The following is a 19,357-nucleotide window of genomic DNA, read 5'->3' as shown; positions in this document are numbered from 1 at the left end:
TCAGACTGTATCGACTCAGCTACACTACATCAAACACAGAATGGATAACTGCTTTCATATGCTTTCCACCTAAATGCAATCATAAGCAGTCAGAACAAAAGAAACATAGTCTTAAATTTAGATTATTTTGAAGAGTAATGTTTTTAGTTTGGTTCACTAAATACAACAAATACATTTTTACTTTTGAAGTTGTCCCCAATATAAAAATATACAACTATGCACAGAAACAATTATCAGTATTCCCGTGCATCCTTGCCCTGATTTTATAAACTCTTATTCTGAGTGTAAATACAGCTACTGAGGAATCTAAATTCAGAAGTTCAGAAGACATCAGTGCTACAAAGGTAATAGTAGTAAGTAGATAGTGTGACTTGTGCAGCATACTGGTAGTAATCTTGTATTCTGGTTTAAGGAGAGAGCCTCACAAGCAACACTACTAAATCTGAATCAGCTGCACCCTAAAATACCAATAGGTTTGGTAATAAATTTTCAGCACCCCTCTAATGGCAGCATTTGTCAGGGTTGCCCCAACTGTCTGGGGCTGGCTTCTGACTTGTGCAACCCAGGCGGCCAGAAATGTGGCACTCCCCGTCTCTTCCACAGCTGCCCAGGTCAGCAGAGCGCTGGGGGCCAGTCCGCTGATCAGCAGGCTCGCAGTGGGTTTGGCTCGCAAGAAGGGGGGTGGGGCCGCTGGTTATCACTGACACTTATGTTCACCACAACAGCAACTCCCAACTGGTTAGTGCACAAAATGCAGAGGTTATGGACATAACTGCTGCTTCGCAACCCCACCCCCTCAGGCTGGCTCCCTGTCTCCCTCTCTGACTCACTTACCAAACCCCCCCACTAGTCCAACCACTGTGACATTTGTGAAGCCAGGAGTCCACATAACAAAAACACATTAGGCAAATGTCTGGGGTCAAACGTCTGTTTGAATTGGCCAGATGAAAGACACTTAGATTGGGTCTGTGCCATACTGCTTAGTGACTAAATACAGTTACAAAAGAGGCAGAGCTCTGCAAGTCAGTGGTTTCTCTTACTGACAGAATATGCTTCCATATTCGAGTTATGGTGCTGTGTTTGCCAAGGGACAATACAAGAGCACAGACATGGATATTTAACCCACTGGCATTATCAATCAGCTATCTATCTTATATAACAAAACAGAAATACCACAGCCTGGAAAATAATTTATATTTAACTTACATCCACATTTGTTCTCAAAGAAGGAAGTGCAAGTGAACACAGCTTGGATACTTGCAGTGATGAATGGGCACTGCCATTGGACACCAGCTTTCAGTAATATTTAACTCCTGGACAGACTTAACAGCTGGGCTTATCTGTCTGCCCTGCCTTCTTCTGCATGTGCACTTATAAAAAAAGCTGAAGCTTGGATTATCCAGGCACCAGTCACATATTTTATACAACAGCAGGAAACATGCTGAGCTGCACAATTTTCTAAGCCTTGAAGACAGTGTGAACTATTAACGGCTTGCTGAACTTGAAGATACTTCCAAACATGCCAGTCAGAAGGACTTTAAGAATGGCATGAAGTTTTAAAATAACCAATGGGATAAATACAGTTTGAAACTATGTGAGAGGGCTGCTGACGTATATGCTAATACCTTACCCAGAAGTACTTTTTGGTGGCTTCTGTGCATGTGTCTGGTACTTGTTCTTGCAGTCCTTATGAGTAAGGGAGACAGCCTTTCATTTATTATTTTTCCTAGGAACTACTGCTGCACTACCAATATCCAATGGACAGGAAGAGCTGTCTAAGTTACTTTACATATGAAAAAAAAAAGACTCCATCATCTAAGTGAGAAGAGACCTAAAGGTTCTAAACCAGGAGGAAACAACAAATATATAATTCACTTAAGCTGTAAACATTAGTTAAAATGTCAGTCCACTGAGAATTGAGATCTTAAACTTCCTGATGCAGTTCATTCTCTACAAATATATCACGGAGAAATACATCAACAGAGGTCAATGATATGCCATGTTTGTTTCCTCTTGATGTGTTCGGAGCAGCAGTGGCCCCGCTAAAAGGTGACTTCCCCTATGAGGAAATGGAATTTGCAATTCACTCCTTACAGAACACTCTCCCTTTGTGCCTGTGTGAAAACAAGCTCTATCTCGTTTAGCCAGAACTGATTTGAAGAAAAACTATCTCATATTTTACAGTTTTCTCTATTAGTATCCCTTATAGTGTAGAGTATTTCTCTGTTTTCAGTATACAGCATGTGCCCTTAAGTTATAGTAATGCCATATTTAAAAAAAAAAAAAAAAAAAGGCAAAATGCAAGGGGCACATCATATGCCCTTTTCTCTTCAAAAAAGGATGCTGAAAAGTCAGTTTATGTCCACTGGAAAGGCAGTAAGTGCAAGAACAACTTTTAATATCTGGCGTACTAGATTTTTCTTGTAAACACATGAGTAAGACTTTACAGTACAAGACTGCATTCATACAGGGAAGCAACAAATGAACTATAGCAGAAGAGCAACCACAATAATAGTGTTAAGAGTGGACATGAAGCTGAAAATGTATTGACAGGTCAGATTTATGTGCATTAAAAAGCTTTAAGGATGGGAATGGTTGATTGTTAGCCGAGTTAACGTATCGAGTCCATAAACTAAATGAATTCCTATTGACATCTCACCTCTTTTAAAAGTCCATCTCATTCTATCTGTTGTGTAGCTTCCTTCAATCTTATTTGAGGACTCAAACATTTTTTACTGGAAATTTGATTACAAAGAACAGTAACGTTTTGCATTATAACATGTATAAATTTGGCAATGGCTACAATTACTGAACTGAGTTTTGAAAATAGAACAAAAGCAATTGCAGCAACATATATGCACTAAAGGTGTATGTAAAGGTAGTAATTATGGGGTATAAAGTATGTTTCCTTTATTTCATGCAAATTTTTAAAAAAAATTATGTGAAATGTGTTCATTTAGGGTTGAACAAACGGTACTACAATGGACTCTACTCTATATGCCGTGTATAACGACTCTGCGTAAAAGCTAGAGACAGATTTTGAAACTGGAGTTAAGCTTGCTACAGCTGCCAATTGCCTGTAGGGAGATCTCTTCTTGAACCCTGTACTCGACACCTTTGATAATTTATATACCTTTTCAGCCTTGTGAATCAGAGATACATTATCACTTTAATATGGAAGGTTCCCTGATTAACCTTTTGATAGTCGGATGCAGTGAGTGGAGACGTGATGAACTTCTAGGGACCTCTGATGATGAAAATATGATTCATCAATACCAGCAGATCTGTAGGTCTCTGCTAAAACCGCAAACAAAACCACAACAAAGAAATTCCGGTCATCCGGGGCATTGCCTCTGACTCCAAAATAAACATTGCGTTTGTTACAAGGATCCGCTTCTTCACTGAGGGGGGAAAAGCAGACAGTGGGAAAACAGGGAAGAGTGTGAAGCTTTCTTCCTCTTGACTTTGTGACTCAATTGCTGAAGCCCCAGGTGTTTCTGTTCTCAAAACATCCAGTCAACTCTTGACTTTTAGTCTTTCAAACCAGCAGAAACTTTATCTCTTCTAAATAAATGAATAAAATAATTAGTAGCGCTTTCTGTGCCTACTACTACCAGCTAGATAGACCTATAAATAGCTCACCAGCCTACCATGGAAACAAACAACCGCATAGCCTCGGATCAGTTACAGGAGTAGCAACTTTTTATAGGTCACGAAAACTTCCAGTTGCCTAGGAAACAATGTGGAAGAACAGTGTACTTTTGGATGCAGAACAGGTAATACTGGTCAGGGCAATTAGAGGGCCTATTTTGTTGAATGGGAGATATCAGAGAGCTGGCTTGGGGTAATTGAAGGGTTTACTTATTCACTGGCCACGGAGTGTTCTGCTCATGCTGCACCTGGGCCAAAGCACCTTGAACAACTCACAATGGGAAGAAATGCCTGTTTGTTTTCTGTAAGCCGGGGGGAATATCTGGTGGAAATCTGTCAAAGGACAGGGCTGGTGGTTTAACAAAAAGCCACTTTCTGAATATTGATTTTCCTTTTGACTTGGAAAGTATTGTTCATTTTATAGCCAAGCTGAAATGTAAAGTAGTGATTCTAGTCTGGATAGAACTGTGCGCAGAGTATATTCTTCTGAGCTTGAAACTGTTACCTTGTTATATAAGCTCCATGTATGTTGACATCTTGTTTTGTGTCTGCTTTAGAATATCTGTGGAGTATCACAGCTTTAATGTTTACTTTCTTGGCAAACAAGATGCTTCCAACTGTCTTTATATTGTTTCTCTGCAGGCTTCTTTGTAAGCCCTTTTCCTCCCACTACATTTGTTGTGAATATCTGACTACAATGCTATCACAACTGGGTTAAAAATCTTTCTCGTTTCTAAAATCCCCTAGGCCAACCTAGATTCACAGCTGTGACTCTTAGAGAAGCCTGACCCATCCATTGCATGATGACTATGCAATTTACAAAATTACAAGCTAGCTGAAACCCTGCCCTAAAGAAGCCCCAGACTCTGACTGAATTATTAATCAACTATTGATGAAGGCCTGATAAATGCACCCAGCTCACCATCCCAATGACATTCTTGTCTCCTGCCCTGAGCCACTTCTGCCGCTCCGTCTGCCTATATGTTTCTGTCAGTTGATACAAACCTTATTATGTGAAATGTGCTCATTTAAATCACAAAAGGCAACTGTTTTTGACAATGTATCATCTTACAGTTTTCAGTGTGCTGCTATCTCCGCTGCCCGGGAACTCAAAAAAAGCACATTACCAAGCCAGCTAATTACAGTTTCACACAGTGTGACAGTTAACAATCTTCCCCTATTCTGTTGGCCAGACACCAAAGTCTTCTAATGTGCTCACACAAGGGGAATCAACATGCCAGTCTAATGGAGGTAAACCAACATCAGCAGGGAATTACTGGCATAATTTTGATGCCTTAGGTATTAACATAAACTCATCAAACTTTAAGCAACTGAGGAGAACTTTATTGTATATTTGAGAAAAGGAAGGCTATGACTTATTCACAGTGTGTTCAAAACTCTTTGAAAAAGCAGGAATAAACACACAAGGTAAATGCACAATAGTACACAATTATTCTGGGTATATTCATTTATCAATATAATGTACATTATCAAATGACAGTCAAGCACTTTAGCAGCCCCTCTGCCTGACCTCTGGGCCTGGCCATCCATGTCTCCCCCAACAGTACCTCGAGCAGCTGCAGAGCACTTAATAAATTGCACCTTTAACAAAAGGAAAAGGTGATGAATTGAAAAATGTTTAGCCTGTTCATGCATTATTAATGCAGCCTCTCCCTCAAATCGGTCGCTGATAAATAATTAAAATTAATCTCATTATGGGAGTTTTCATTATAGGATAATTTAATTAAATGAAAGCCCAAGGACCTCTGAGGGCCCTGAGCCACTAGGGCCCCATGCCCTACTCCTCTAATGGGTCGAGGACAGGAGAGTGCACTGGTAATGCACAGGAGCCCATACATTATTTAATAGATCCCACTAAGTAAGGACAGATCAATGATAACTTGTCATCTCATCAATGTGTTGAAAGCATTCCAGAGCCCACTGCAGAACAAATCCCAACACTGGAATACAAAAATATCGGCACACACATTTAGAAAGTCTGCGAATTTGAGAGCACATACACAATTACTGTATGTCAAAAAAATGTCACTTACTGTCATTTGTGGATGGAACTACAAATATTGTTTATTTGTGCATATTGAAATGCAATACCAAACAGAGGATGCCTGGGCATTTTACTGACAGGAAAACAATGGAGGACTGGAAGTTGAAGGATAATATGAAAAAAATAAGATTTTATGTCTGTTGCCCACCATACAGTTTAGGTCCAACTTGCTTCAGTGCAAATGGTGAAGGGTACAAGGTGTACATCTGATACCAAACAATAAATGATATCAGAGTCAAATGGGAGCCATTAAAGACTTTCTTGGTGAACGAGAGGAAGAGGGTATCTAGGTTTGTCTTGTCTCCAGGAGCACTTAGGCACTCTAATTATTACATCGCAGTGAAGATGCACTCATCTAGCTCACACTGAGACAAGTTAAGCTGCTATTTCACTACACATGTATAGAGTTCTCAGCTAAATGTATATTAAATGTAGATATGTATGATAGATACACTGTCATGTCTATCTACTAGGCCAGTAAATGTCTGTGATCAAAAATATTTATTCAAGTTGAGGTGGAAAATCAATACAAATTCATAATAGCAAGAATTAAGTTTAAAATAACAACTCTCAAAAGGTTTGCATTTTTAATTTTAAACAGATCACATATTGGGCATGCAAAGAGACCTTGCAGAACTTTGTTGCAGTATCATTATTGTTTTGGGATGATAAATCAGCATGTAGTTCAAAGGTTGCCTATTAGGCTCAGCTAAGGGTCCATTATAGTATTTCAACATCCTAATACAGGTTTACAGGTGCTGTCAAATTTTTTTCTGCAAATAAGCCCAGCCTAGACTGAAAGTCAGCACCTCTACTCCTGATAAAACACATTATGCCACTTTCACAATCAAAAGAATGATCAATAGATAGAAGCTTTAGTGAGGACATGGTCAAAATTTGCACCTATATTTTCACCAACACCAGGCCACAGTGTCCTTCTAACAAAAAACTTACATTTTATTCTGGTGTGATAATACTGATGGAGTTTATTTATATTTACTGTTTGCTCATGTTTCAACACTTTTTACTATGTACACAGTGTGAACTAATAAATACCTGCACAAATTAAGTTAATTTTCGCTTTCATGTTATAACTTTATGACCTAAAGTAATGTTTTGTTTTGTTTTTTTGTTTTTTTTTGTTCTCTCCATACTAGATTTCCAAAACATGCCAAAAGTTTTGTGATATTCCAATGAGGGAAAAATTTAAATTTCAAGAAATTGGCCAGAAAAAGGGGAGATTTGACCCAAGGGCCATGCCTGATGACTTTAACTGTTTTTTTTTTTTTTTTTTTAATCAGTGTTATTACTTAGACCCTACTGTCACTGCCAGACTTTGAAATGAAATGAATGTCATTATTATTATGCTTAAAGCATAGGGGGAAGTGTATGTATAAGCACGTCAGGCCTGCATTTCAAGGAGGAAATCTTTAACATAAACATTAGCATTTTGTGAAAACAACTGAGTAATTAGTTTAGGGCATAATAAGCTGGGGTAGGCACACAATGAAAGAAAGCATTCTGGCTTTAAAATGAATAAAAATTGATTGTGTCCCAATAAAAAACGAATTGGCAGAGTGTTAACTGGATTCCACATAAACGTCTGTAGCAGTCCCTGGCCGCTTTATTGTGTGCTAATGCAATAGAGAACACTTAGCAATAAATGCTCCTCTCTGATGAGCTCACAGAGGCTTTCCAAGATGGCCTGATGAAATTGTAAAAATTAGATTTGAGCTAGCTGCTAATGACTCCTAAAACAAAGGAAAATCTCCAAATAGAATTAGCCTGCCCTCTTCTTCTCTAAATACATCATATGTAAATTACTGTCATTTGGAGAAATATGCTTGCCTGGAAGGTAAAGCCTTCATTAGAGATCTCAGTAGGTTTGGGACTCAAACAAGAACTCCTCCAGGACATTTAAAAAGTTTGAGAACTGAGAGAAGGTAAAGATATTGTTCACTCATGGCAGCAAATCAGAGTTATGACTAAGGAATTTATTTTTGATTATTTTAGTCAAACCAGATGGATTTCATTCCAAAGCTGAGGGCATAGATAGCTGCTATGAGAAACAAACACTGTATGTGTAAAATTTCATTGCTATAATCCACATTTGTATTTAATTTGAAATCTGCAAACAGCACGCTCACTTCAATATCTGTAGTGCATCACTTCATTAATGCAAAGCCACAGACACCAATACAGTGTCTCAGATGAAGTTATTCAATACCGTTAATTAAACGAATCAAAGTCTGATACATTATGTTGGTCACTTCAACCATTAAGTGCACTTTTCCTGTCCTTATAGTGAACCAATTTGCATTGTGCAGCATTATTTTCTTAATCACAATAAACATAATGCAGAATCCAAACATAGAATGCTTCATGAGTAATTGGGGGATCTTAATTTATTGCGGTATTAGTCATCAAAATCAATCACTTCCTCATCAAACTGACATAAATTAATTAGCTATTTTAGTATAGTAGGGTGAGTGCTTCATACAACTGATGAAGCATATATGCAGCACTAGTCAAGTTTAAAGAATAAAAGTTTGACTTACAGCAAGAAATTTTTCACCCAACATCCTATTAACAGCCAAATGATTCTTAAGTGGTCTTACATATTCGTCCATCAATTGTGAATGTTTACGCATGCAAAACATACAGCTGTGTTTGACTATTTTGCAAGTTGTCACAATTTCTTTCCTATTTGTAATACTCATAATGAGTGAATCATTAAAGCAAAAAGGTGTTGCCAGCACTCTGGAGTCATTTCAACATTACTGGGAATCTGTGGCCGAACCTTGATAATGCGATGTTTCCTTCCTCAAAAACTGTGTAAACACAAATTTTTGTTTTGCCTGCATAAATAATGTACAAATTGTTGCAACTTTGTAATGTATCCTTAGCTTGTTTCAATGTTCACTATGTGATAAATTAAAAACACGATGGAATATTACCACATGAGATATGTATATGCCATACTGATTTTGAAGCTATTTTAAGCTATTCCTCCACTGACGCACATAAATGTGGGTCGAACGTTGCATACACAGCAGTACCATTCTGTTAAAAGTCCAAGGAGAAACTCTGCTCTGTCATTTAGAGTGTTCCAAGACGAACAATACAACTTTGTTAACCAAAAGTTCCAAAATGTTTACACAGTTCCTACCACCAGTTATTTGCCCTTCCAGAGAAGCTGCCACTTACCCACTCAATGACCATTCACACTACCCTGTAGTGTTTATACAGGGCAAGAAAAACAGACATATATGACAACTTTGCAGGAATTACACACCAATTAAGCAGGATAAGTTTTGTTTGCAGGAGGTGCTCAACTGTTTCCTAATACAAACAGACGGCCTGCCAGTTGCCTAGCTCCAGGACACAAGCCTTGTGTGTTCCTACCAGGTAGGTAATTGACTTATCTGGGCATTGTTCTCAGTTCATCCCTGTTGAATCACATGGCTTTGTCAACAGATTTGCCCAGTTTGAGATAAAACCTTCTTCATATGTAAGCGCCAGACCTCACAGGTTTTCAAATAAATAAAACCATGCAGAATCCTTATTTTTACCAGGGAGTTCATTTAAGCAGTTTAAACAGACTTGCATTGTCCGCACCATGGATCACTACTACTAATAACTGCACTGTGGGCACAAATAGACTGTCAGCAATGTTGTATTTTAAGCTAATTGTGTATGAAAACAGGGCTTCCATAGCTGTATCATGTACCTAGTATGTTTGTTGAAAAGACATGGGATAAGTAACATTACTGAATTCATCAATCTGTTGAAGTGATGGCAATCTGCCATTCAGACATGGCTCACTTCTACATTAATGTTCCTCAAAGATTCACTGAGACATAGCAATGGCAATTATGGAGAGCCACAGTATGCTGATAATATTTGCCATATAGGCGCGATTTAACAATACATTAAGTTATGTTTAATACATGAGGTCAAAGTACTACTACACAGAAGACACACATAGGTGTGTTTGAGGAGATTTTATTTCTCTCACATTATTGCTGTTTAGAGCATTCTCCAAAACAATAGATGTAATTAGTAAGCAGCTGTTACAGCATTACTTCCTTGGCTATTGTGTCATTCGCGATACGTAACAATGTCCTATGTCAGTACATCATAATCTTGTGCATGCCTAGCTAATGATGTGACTGCATGCAATTCACACTTGTCCCATGTTGAAAGCAATATGTAAATGTTATTAGACTGAAACTAATGAGATTGGTGTCATGACTTTTACAGAAAAGTAACCAGCATGTTCAACCAGGCATGACGCTGACATGTTCAGATGCCATCAGATTAATGGAAAGGCGTGCACGGCTGCAAGTGAGACCAAGTCTGTGTAGTAGCGAAGTTTGAGTTTTTTCTGAGGGGTCACATATGGAGCAACAGTCAGACTGCAGCTGTGGGGTATTTCCACTGTCCATACGCGCCCACCTATTAATGGGCTTATAGAAACTCAAAATAATAATTTAGATCTGTCAAACAGTCACTGCACTAGCATTAACTCTTTCATGCAATCATTTCATATAAAATAAAAAAACAAACAGATATCTGAGCTTCTCCTTGCTTACATAGTTTAAAGTGCGACTGAGCAAAAATTTAAGTGCACGAGAAAGAAAATAAACCAAGAGTACATTCTTAATTTTTAATGACCACACTATTCTATAACCCACTATATCCCAAACTAACACACTTAATCAAAACTTCCAAGATGAAAACAATAAATAAATGTGAAAATAAAGTCTGCATCTCTTTATGATATGTACTGTAGGTATCACATTTGAAGTATCAAAATAGTTAATCGGCCCTGATGTTCTTGAAGGAGTGAAGCAGCAGATTACAGTAATTGAAAGTCCATACTGCGACAGAAATAACTGTTCTCACACAGGGGCTAGACCCACTGGTGCCTTTTGCTGTCTGTTGGCGAGAACTAAATATATTTTCTGCATTCTGAATGGCATTCCACTCTAACGCATATGTGCCAGTAGTTAACAGTGGATGAGAATAAATAGCTTCCTCAGCCAAGCCTGAAGACATGTCAAAGAAGGTGCACATGTTTGTGATTTATCTGTTTTTGGAAATATTTAACATATCTAAGAATATGAGGAGCTGTAAGGAAGAGCTTGCTTTAATATCTTATTTTTGTCTGTCCATTTTTATCTATTTACATAATAAGTCAGATGAAGTCGCACTTATACATATTGACAGAGTAATAACCCTTCTGGCAGAGTAACAGGGCCTAATTTCTGAGGATCACAACAGTGAGCCAGAATTATGTCACTCTGACCACCTGTTCCCTGAAAAACGTCACTGGCTTTAAGTAGTTCCGGCATGCATCCAAAATGTGAACTTCTGAACCAGAGTGCTTACTTTCTCATTTGTGCAGAAGCAGGAGGCAGCAGTGTGTAGCAACAGGGACTCTAATTTCGTGGTGGTAGAGGAAAGGTTTACATAAGAGATGTGCTGTTCTGTGGCTGTCACTCAACCTGCCTCTGATTGGCAAACACAAGAATGAGGCTGATGCTGTCTCATGTCACCTAAAGGCTAATGAGAGATTAAACATGCGTGGCAGGAATGCTAAATATTGTTCAGTAGCTGAGCAAGAAGTTCAAGCTTACTTCTCAAGAAATAACTTAGGAAACTTTACATTATTGAGTGAACGGATATAACAATCATAATTAAAAGCTTATCGATAATTTTCTTTCCTGTCCTATACAAAGCACTTTTGCAAAATCATTAATGAAGTGATGGAATTACTTTTATCTGCTCACTTACACGACCTATCAAAAACAGACAATATAATCATCTCAGGAAAGACAGGCTTCATTCATTAATGCCTGCTCATGTATGAATTTTGACAAACTGTCCCAGAAATAATAGGAAAAGCTAATTCCTCTGTTGCTTACATTCTCTGTCTTCAAGGCAATGCAGGTGTAGCATAAACACACGGTATACTTTCTCTAGATTGGGGTTCTAAAATAGCTGAAAAAGCATTTGCAAACCACAAACAGCTGTTGGTTGTGTGGTTCTGCTCACATCATTGGAGTCTGTGCCAATTAGCTGTCCTAACTATTTGTAGAGTGTTTGTCATAAATGAAAATAGATGGACCATCCTACAAAGCCATGCGGCACTGTGCCTGGTCTGACTGGCGATAAAAAAACAATACAACAAAAAATATTAAAAGATTTTAGTAACAATAGCCTATGAATTTGTTGAATGTGTGATGAGAAAGATCAAAATTTCTAAAATAAAGTAAATACACATTGTGTATTTTTGTGTTGGTTAAAAAACACAAGTATGAGACAGAATAAAACACCTAATGTCTCAGGAAGAAACTGCATTAGCAGCACAGGACATGTCCCTGTTAAATGAAACAGGCTTGCAGAGGAAACCAACCCAGCAGTGGTTCAACATAGGGAGCAGGGAATCTACCATACTGTAGCGGCCTTGATGAAATCACCCCACACTAAGGCCAAGGTGCTGACAGTGGGGATCAAGGCGGTCATTGAGGGTCCTGCCACTCTACAGCCCAGGAGCTGACCTGTACAAAAGGTTGTTAAGCCACAGACACAGTTCCACACTGTCCTCACACTGTAAACTACAGCAAAGTCTGCAGTAATATTTCAGTCTGCGTACAAAAAAGACAAAAAAAAAGACAGACAGGCAGAAGAGGGCACTGTTTTTCATCAGTGTGACACAGACTGCAGTACAATAATAAAGGTCTTATCTAAGAAATTTCTCTGAAACTCTTCAAATTCACCAAGAATATCTCAAACATTGTGTAAAAAAACACTCCTAATATTAATTGAAAAATGTACATTTTAGGATAAAAGACATATCTACTCTTGGTCCAAAGTTAAATTAGTTCCTCTCATGGATGACAATTCACCAGCTGTAAGGATGTATGCTTTTCTTATCAAGGTTGCCACTGTGTGTCCTGCAACAGTAAAGAGAAGTAGCCACATACCCTGCTCCATTTGCACCATGTGTTAAGGTGTCTATTATGTGTAAAACAAGCTATTTTTCTTCAGCCGTGCCTTTTTGACTCTGATGACATAATGCTTGGAGAGTTGGTGGTGGGGGGAACTTTCTCCGCTCTTACTTTTATACACCTATTTAAGAACAGCAGCCTTTCACACTAAGTTCAGCAGGAAGAAGCAGTAAAATGAAATGGGCAAGACCTACAGTATTTCATAATTAATAGGTAGCAGTGAGAGGAGAACAGTCCACGCTGACGTAAAAAGATCAACAACATATAAAAGTGATCATTCTTTCTCCAGAAAATTACAGACAAAAAAATTCAGTGCCGTATGTTAGTCCTTTCACAAAAACAAAATCATAACAAATCTGAATTATGTGTCAAGCTTTTTATAATCTTTGATTGCTTTGCTTTATTTGGAAGTCCTACAGAGCTTCTACTCTTCTTGCCTATACGATCTAATTTGTTACTGAGGTGGTCTCCAGCTCATACCAGGTCGCCACCTGCAAGCAGTACTGTAAATTACTTGGTGGGCCTAATTGCCCATGTCCGCTGTGTTACTATAAACTACTATTGCTGTGCTAACTCTATTGTCAGGTACTTAATCAAGGCCACCAGATTTATTTCCCTGCACTAACTCAGGGGACAACCACAAGCAGGCTGGAGTAATTGGATCGTTTTTGCATCTAAAATTAACCACCTATTCTTAGTGAGAACTGGGGTTTGGAAATGATAACAATAATGATATCAACCAAAACCATATGAGGCCTTGCCTTTCATACTGGGAGTTGCATAATGCACAATGGACCCAGATGTTGCTCAGAATGACCTTACCTGGGGGGGTATGGTGCCATTATGCCAATCAAACACTGCAACACTTAAAGTCATTGGCCTAAAGCAGACCGGAGAAACTCAATTACTCAGTCTTACCTCACACATTTACAGCAGTAGCAACAGGCATTGAGGTTTAGATCTCTCCCTCCTGCATGCACCTGAAGCAGAAAAAAGTGAGAGAAATTACACAAGTAAACTTACAACAGGGCACACACATCTTCAGAGACAACCCTTCACATACAAACAAAACCACTGGTTTCCCTGTAAAGTTCACATTTTGAGCATATTTCAGTTGACAAACGACCTCAGAAGAAGAAAGAGAAGTGGACTGATAAATGAATTCTGTTACAAAGATGTGGTGTCCATCTTCTACTATTCAGGCCAGGAATTAAGAAAAGACTAGCATGGAAAGAGTGCTGTATGATTTTTACAGATTAAATTAGTCACTTGCCAGTAAATTCATTAAATTACATGTGAAGACAGTTTGAAAGTGAGTTTAAATGTGAACAATTTCTCAGCTGTGATGTGCCGTATCAAAGGAATAAATTCAACCTATAATATTTCAGTTTTAATCTATTTTCCATTTCAGTTTGTTTCATTAAGTGACTGTATATAGTACTTTGTAATATAACTCCTTTTTGTCAATGCAGTAGGCGAAGCAGTGGAGGGTGAGAGAAGAGTGAGCACTGAGCATGCAGAGGGGATGTGGTCTGTGTAGGGATGTCAGAAGCATAATGGGCAGCTGAGTCATAGGTTATAAAAAGCTGTCATTAGGGATTTCTGTCCTCAGCAGCTCATCACACAGGACCTGTGAATTATTTATTACACTGGAAACTCAAGTGCTGCGTTACTCAAGACCGCTTGGTTTCCTGCGCTTCCCTTTCCTTGGGCTTGTTTAATAAAAGCATACCATTTAGCTGTTGTAATTAAAGTCTTTAAGAGGATCCAATATATAAATAGGAATTAATTTTATTAATGTAACTACTGTGGTGATTTTTTAATAGGGGATATAACAAATTACCAACAGTACATGCACCTAATGAGAGCATTTATACAATGTAAGTGCATAATTAAAGTGTTTGGATTATTAGGATAGGCCCTCTATTTGGTTTGCCCTCAGTCCAAATGACCTTTTAATTAGCAATCAGATTGTATTAATAAGGTAGATTTTTTATTATATGTCAGAACTTTTTAAAGATAAACTAAAGAATTTTTTGCATGAATAGAGACATAACAACAACACAGCTTCATTCCCAATGTTAGTCTTTTCGAGTAGATCCCTGATAAGTCTTTTTTAAACAGTTAATAAGCCATCATATTCTACAAATCAGCAAAAAAGAAAAATACAACTCCCCTAAATCAGTCTCACTTAATTCTCCCTCTTGGTTTTTGATAGCAAAGTCAATGCAAATCAGCTCAGGCATTTTTCCTCACTTTGTTTTGTTCTTGGTATATGAAAATGGTTAAAAATCCCATGGGTCAGTGAAAATGATCCCTCCACTCCAGTCGCCTGCTCTAAGTCAGCCAAAACATTCCAGACTTCAAACGACGGCTTTGCCTACCAGGGCCATTTCAGTGTCCCAACCTCCATGGCCCAGAAGGACTTGGTTATTTGGATAAATTAATTTCTGGAGTCTGTCTGAGTTGCAAAAACAACCTCCTGCCTGACAGCAAATTAGTCTAACTGAAAAAAACTAGAAAATATATAAGGTTAAAGAAAACACATACTTTTTTTTTACACAAAACTGATTTTCCTTTTTACTGCCTGCTCTGCTGTGTTACTGATTTTATATATTTCTGGAAATTTTAATAAAAGAATAAAAAATATCGGTGCATGCATCTGTAAACCTATCTGTTGGCAGGTGAAAAGTTTCAATAGGCAACATCAGCGCACAGGTTGTAAAACACAGAGGCAGTGTACAGTACACAGCTGACAGGCTGTATACCATAAAACAGGCTGATGTAAAAGTTTAACAACTGTCAGTGGTATTGAAAAAAAAAATAAAACTAAAATGTCCTGAAGACTCAAATATTTGTAAAAGAGAAAAATATAAACCTGAGGGCAGATGACTGGAGACTGTGAAAATGGGGGAGGAAAATGGTTACGGAGGGAAAATTATGCAAACAGATGAAGACAATCCAGAATTAATGGTCCGCAACATTTTCAGGCACTCAAAGAGCTGTCCAAGGACACCATAGGGGAGACTGCATGGCCCCCGTAATTGGAGGAGCATGTAACTTCAAAAGTGAGGAGAACAGACTGGAGAACTTTCCTCTGAAGTGAAGTCTTAAAGAAAACGTGAAGCACATGTACAGTACAGTAGGGAATCTAGTACATGTGTGAATAAAATTGTTCTATTCATTGCTGCAGACATGATACATTGCAGTATTCATGCTGTGCAACCACACTTTTAAAAGTGACTGAATTGTGAACGGGAATCTTTGAGATACAGCTGTTCCACCTCAGGTCAAACATCAATGGTACAAAATGCACCAAAAAAAGAAACTGGATCAAAACAAAGCAATATTTTCCACAATTTCAATAAATATGTCCATAAAATGTATAAGACAGAGGATGTGAGATCACCCTACAAAAAACTATAAAATATAATGACCACAAGTCGCAATAAATGTGTCATGTACAGTGTTGTGCGTTTTTACCATGTTTCTGATCTTTCATAAAATAGATAATATTTCTTCAAGGAAATCCAAGAAAGGCAACATTAAACTGTGGCCTTGTAAAATGATGACTTTATCATATTATAAGAGAAGTAATTTAGTAGTAGGGATAAAACGCTTAGTCAATGAATCAATTTATTCCACCAACATGCAAATGTATTTGCAACTATTTCAGAACTAATTCTTTAAAAATTTTTCAACCAAAAATGCCTCACTCCAATCTTTCAAATGTGAGAATATGCTGCTTTACTTTGTCTTGTGTGATGGTTAACTGGATGTCTTTGAGTGTTGGATAGTTTGCTGCATAATCAGCCAATGTGAAGTTATCACCCAGGCTTTCATAAATTGTGATTATTTTCTAACATTATTTTCAGGCTTTTTGCATAGATTAAATGGTATCTTGTTAAACGAAACACTAGGTGGAGAAATAACTGTGTCGATTAGGCATTGGTTGTCTGTACATTGATGTTTAAAGTACATTAAACCAATACATAATTCAGCTTATATATATGATGACATCCAGTCCAGGTTGTCACCATCAAGAGTGTATAAACCTGACAGTGGCTGCTGGGTAGGACTAAGAGTTTGCACTGTGTAATTGTTGAGATTACATCAGAAAGACGGAACAAAACAGACACACAAAGCAAACATCATTTGTGTGTCCTGTTCCACTTTTCTTGCATTGTAATTGCAGCGCTACAAGGTTTGTATAACCATGGGCCCATGTATTTCTAGTCTAACCTCTGGTCAGAAATGAGCCAATATTCAGCAGTAACCTCATCATAACATTTAACCAGGTGTATAAATATGGCGGCTTCTCGACTTGACATTTAGACACTGAAGGACCACTGATATTTGACAACTTTGTTTTGTAAGGCAAAGAAAAACAGTGAATCAGTGAACCACCATCGTTACGCACTTGATCCAGTGTGATGCTTATTCAGTGCTGTGGGACTAGCAGAGGCCTGCCTCTGCAAAGACTGTAATCATGATGGCATATCTTTGACATAACCTACACTTCTGTCTTGATGATGTGCTTCAGCTATATATCATGAAAATAACTCCAAGTCAGAAGAAAATGAAGACAAACTGTATCATATCGGAATGGGAAAAGCAGAGAGGAACACAATCTTTCCAACGTCCTTCGGTCTGAGGGAAGAACACCATGCATGCTTGAGTCAACCCAACATACACTAACTGAGGAGAAAATGTCCATTTTTAACCTGTTATCCATCACTGTCAAATGTGGTGCACAGCAAAAAAGGAAATAATTAAACAGAAAAATGACTGCAGTCTGGAGCAGGATGAATGAGAGCAAAACCGAGCTCCAACTGCTGTTAACTTAGGGCAAATGATATTTTGACAAATGCCCCTTGTACAACTTGTACTACCTGCATCACCTTATTACTGGGAGTGAAAGCTTGATATTTATAGGCCACTGAGGTGAGTCAACACATGAAATTAAATCAGGGGTCAAACAGCTATTGAATCTGATATTCACTATATTTCCAATTATCGCCATCGTTACTTTTTAACTGATTCTCCGAATTCTTTAAACATGCAAATTCATCATGGATGCAGCCACCTCACTTGATCTGTACTCACTTAGCAACTTTGTATTGGCTGATTGGTTAGTTGGTTACACATCACAATTAATAAAATACATACAAAATACATATAAAGAAAGGCATTTCAATGAAGCTTTCTGCTGGAGTTTGTGTTGTTCTAAATCTTTACTGTAAACTTATAACAGATCCAAATATTTGTTATTGTTGTCTTTGATTACCAATACTTGGGTATCGGTCTTGTAAAAAAATATCGGAAGGTGCTTAAATAATTTACTATATAAAGCCAAGGCAGGCGTAGATCTACTGTCCAGTAAACATGGGCTTGCAGTTGAAATATGCAGTTGAACTATTAAACATTACAAACCAAGATCAATGTCAACAAATAAATTATTTACTAAATAATGCCAAAGAAAACATAGATCTACGGTGCGGTAAACAGGGGCTTGAGGAAGAGGCAACTGAAACAGGCAGCTGAACATTTTTTTAAACATTATCAACGGACATCAATGTCAAGAAATAAATAATTTACTACATAAAGCCAAACACAGACATAGATATACTTTGTGGTAAACAGGGGCTTGAGGCAGAGGCCATAGAAATATGTTGCTAAAATATTTTTTAAACATTATCAACTGAGATCAATGTCAATAAATAAATAGTTTACTACATAATGCCAAAGAAAACATAGATCTATGTTATGATAAACAGGAACTTCAGGAAGAGGCAATGGAAATATGCAGTTGAGCTATTTTTCTTAAACGTTATCAGCTGAGATCAATGTCAATAAATAAATAAATTACCTACTATATAATACCAAAGAAAAGATAGATCTACGGTGTGATAAACAGGAGCTCGAGGCAGAGACAATTGAAATGTGCTGTTCAACTATTTTTTAACCATTACCTACTAAGACTAAAGTCAATTGCAGTAAGGTAATGCATAGAATGCTGCAAAATAAATTACATTAATTCTTTACAGAAAGACAAACAATTGAAATAAAATCAAAAAAGGAACATTTTAAACACTAAATTGATAGTATATTAAATAAAATACATACAAATTAAGATGAATACATTGCAAGTTAAAGTAGCTGTATGTAAAGCCTCAGTTTAGTGAGTGTATCACTGTGCACTGGATCCCTCCGCAGCTAATACTGGCCCTATGATTCATAGCGCTGGAGCTCCTAGTCAAAGTAACAGCGTTGTCTCCGCCCATATTGGAAACGGCTCAATACCACGCTGTCAATCCGCCACACAACGCAAACAAATACGGAACAATTACGAAAAATGAAGAAAAGGGGCGAAAACACACAAAAACGTGAAAAAAAAAAAAAAAACTACCCGACTGGTCTCACTGGTACCTACCTTACTGTGGGTATCCCCGCTGTCACCACATGCAACAAGTCTGTCTGTCCATAAACTTTTACGGTCTTCTGAGCCGTCAGCCGCAGCGTTTCATGCCTTTCTCCCGGCCGGCTGGAAAATGCGTGCGTGACAAACACAGACGAACTAAAAAAGAAAGAAAGAAAGAAAAGAAACGGAGGGGGGAAAGCCTCG

General features: G+C 37.9%; 1 protein-coding gene across 2 annotated transcripts in view; it reads right to left on the bottom strand.

Annotated features, from left to right (window-relative positions):
- Positions 1–19,357, bottom strand: part of eya1 (EYA transcriptional coactivator and phosphatase 1) — a 64,324-nt gene extending 44,967 nt beyond the window's left edge. Inside the window, exons 1-2 of one of the 2 annotated variants that reach the window (XM_055007176.1) lie at positions 19,166–19,357; positions 13,651–13,712 (exon numbers count right to left, since the gene is read on the bottom strand). The gene's annotated coding sequence lies outside the window, so the exon portion shown is untranslated. The remainder of the gene's footprint in view (positions 1–13,650; positions 13,713–19,165) is intronic. The other variant, XM_055007178.1, reaches the window with a different exon arrangement.

The sequence above is a fragment of the Amphiprion ocellaris genome, chromosome 22 (assembly GCF_022539595.1).
Source record: "Amphiprion ocellaris isolate individual 3 ecotype Okinawa chromosome 22, ASM2253959v1, whole genome shotgun sequence".
NCBI classification, from domain to species: domain Eukaryota; kingdom Metazoa; phylum Chordata; class Actinopteri; family Pomacentridae; genus Amphiprion; species Amphiprion ocellaris.
Note: the sequence above shows the minus strand (reverse complement) of the source record. Positions and strands in the feature narration are given on the sequence as shown.